This window comes from Morone saxatilis, unplaced genomic scaffold (assembly GCF_004916995.1).
Source record: "Morone saxatilis isolate NCDOM2014 unplaced genomic scaffold, NCSU_SB_2.0 Contig24, whole genome shotgun sequence".
NCBI classification, from domain to species: Eukaryota; Metazoa; Chordata; class Actinopteri; family Moronidae; genus Morone; species Morone saxatilis.
This window is the reverse complement of record NW_023339807.1, coordinates 26499560-26502001: the sequence shown is the minus strand read 5'-3', so window position 1 is coordinate 26502001 and position 2442 is coordinate 26499560. Positions and strand designations below refer to the sequence as shown.

The 2442-nt window shown below is 37.4% G+C and overlaps 1 protein-coding gene across 1 annotated transcript in view; it reads right to left on the bottom strand.

The window, feature by feature from the left end:
* LOC118336472 overlaps window positions 1-2442 on the bottom strand; it is a 744338-nt gene that overhangs the window by 156178 nt on the left and 585718 nt on the right. The gene's annotated exons all lie outside the window — the stretch shown is intronic.

Here is a 2442-nt window from a genome sequence, read left to right as displayed (position 1 = left end):
CAGGACTTATATTAGTCAACTAATTTTTTCTTTTTAAAGTCAGAAAACCTTAATCAAAAAAAAAAGTGAAAAATACCCTTTTTTTTGCACAAGCGGACTTCCAGCAGCTATAGGAGAGTACCAATGTCCTGATGTAACGCTGATATTTGGGCAGATAGTTTTATCTGTCCAGGTTTGTGAATTAACATTCAGCAGCTTGCAGCTTCTTAAGCGGAGCTGTGAGTCAGAAACGGAGGAGATACAATCCAAATAAATAAAGTAACTCTGCTGTAAGTAAGTTATTCTTGTCCAGCCATGAAATCCCTCACAGAATGAAAACAGGAGAAATGTGGACGATGTGTGGCGTGTTCTGATAAAACTGACAGACAGACAGACAGAGACACTCCATCTGAGTAAACTTTTCCAGAGAGATGTGATATATGATTAATTAATAATCGATTAGTGTATTGACAGAAAATGCAACTATTTTAAAAATTGAATTGTTCCCAATTTTGGCATTTTAGAAAGAAGTTGATAAACCTGTAGTTTTTACACACCGAGGTGTGTGTAACCCAGCCTGAGATAGTGAGGGCCAAGAGCTCCAGCTATAGCTCCCTCACTATTGTTAAACAACAACAACAACAACAACAACAACAACCAACAGTTCTTGACTCTTCCAGGTGTTCATAACGAGTTTCAGTTGGCGCGCGGGTGTGCAAAAAGTGAGACTGCTTGGCTTGGATGGTAGTGATAGGCGACTGTTGACCAGCAATCTTTACGCACGTTACGGAGAGACAGTGGCTGGGTGATTATTGTTTTTTCATATTTTTTATGTGTCATTAAAACTGTAATAAGAGACTCATTATTTTAGGCAAATATGAGTAGATTGATTGCTGTTTTCCACTGATGAAAAACTGTATTTGGACAGGGTTTTACCAGATGTACCAATGCTTATACACTGATAAACAACATTTATTCAACGTATTTGTTGTGAAAACCTCCATAATTATACAACATATCTGTAAATTAACAAACAAATCTAAATTTACTGACTACTTGATTTCCCGACAGGCCAGTTCTCAGAACCGGCACACCTCAGGTTTCTATTCCAGTCCCCGATTGTACACGTTTACACATGACCGCGTCTCCAAATATGACAACGGCAGCATCATAAAGTGATTGGATTGATAGGTGACAGTGATGAGAGGGCCGATGAGCTGAGTGGAAGATCTAACCATATGGTGTAGGGATGGAGGGAGAAAGCATCATTTTCCCAGGTTTCATCTACAACCCAATCACTGATCTCTGATGATTACGTTCAGTTGTGTTTCCCCCAACAGGCAGCAACAACATCTGTATCAGCTCAGACTGACCTCTGACCTTACAGAGCCCCAATACATACGACTCTTTATACATATTCTGTATACAATACTTTACAGTACAAATACAGCTATTTATTTCTCTGCGCTGATGACTCAGCCCATCACTCATCCATTCATCAGAGGTGAGAAAAACGTCTCTATTTATTCCCATTTAGAGCTAAATTGTAGTTCTGAGTTCAGCAGGCGACAATAACACATTTTTTCTGTCTCTTTGCAGGAAACAAACTGGCTGCTTTGCTTTTAAGCGGCAGCTCCGGTTTTCAATTTCACCAACTGTGACAACATTCAGTGAAATCATTTATTGCCCCTGGAGCTTATGAAAGTTAAGACCTTGTATTAGACACACGCTCAGCCAACAGCACGTCTGCCAGGAACAAATCATTTCAGATTGAATAATTTCTTTAAGGTATTTAAAGACTGTAATCATGCTGCCATTTCCCTTGAAACATTAAATCTGCTCTTCTCTCACCCTGCTGTTAGTGTTGATGGAACAAAAAGTACAGCAACATTTTACAGTTATGTTAGGAATGCTCGAGCTATTTATGAACGCTATACAGTCGCTGCAGTGTCTCACTGTCAAAATAAATTGATTTTTATTGTATTTTTACCCTTTCTCCACTCTGCACTACATTTCCCCATGCTGCTGGGCCAAATGTGACTTTCTCCTACAGGGGATCAATAAAGGAACATCTCTTATATTGAAGGCAAATTAATTGCTTTTTTTTTCTTCTTTCTGAATCTTGTCAAATGTTAATTATTTTTTTCTAGTAAGGTTAAAGCCAAATAAACATTTTGCATAAGAATTTAAAATCCATTAATATTAATAGATAATTTATCTGATGTAATTTAATTATGTGGAGAATGCATAAAAATGGAAATTTCCCATCATCAACCGATAATTTATCTGTCCTAATAATTATCGTGCATTCCTATTTACTCTAATGTAAGAGCAACAACATTAGCAAAACCTTATATCTGAGCGTTTCCTGGAAAAATGATTCAATGATTAATCAGTTATTAAAACAGCAGCTGATTCATTTTATGAGAACTCTTCCCACTGCGTTAAAATGAGGAATGTTGA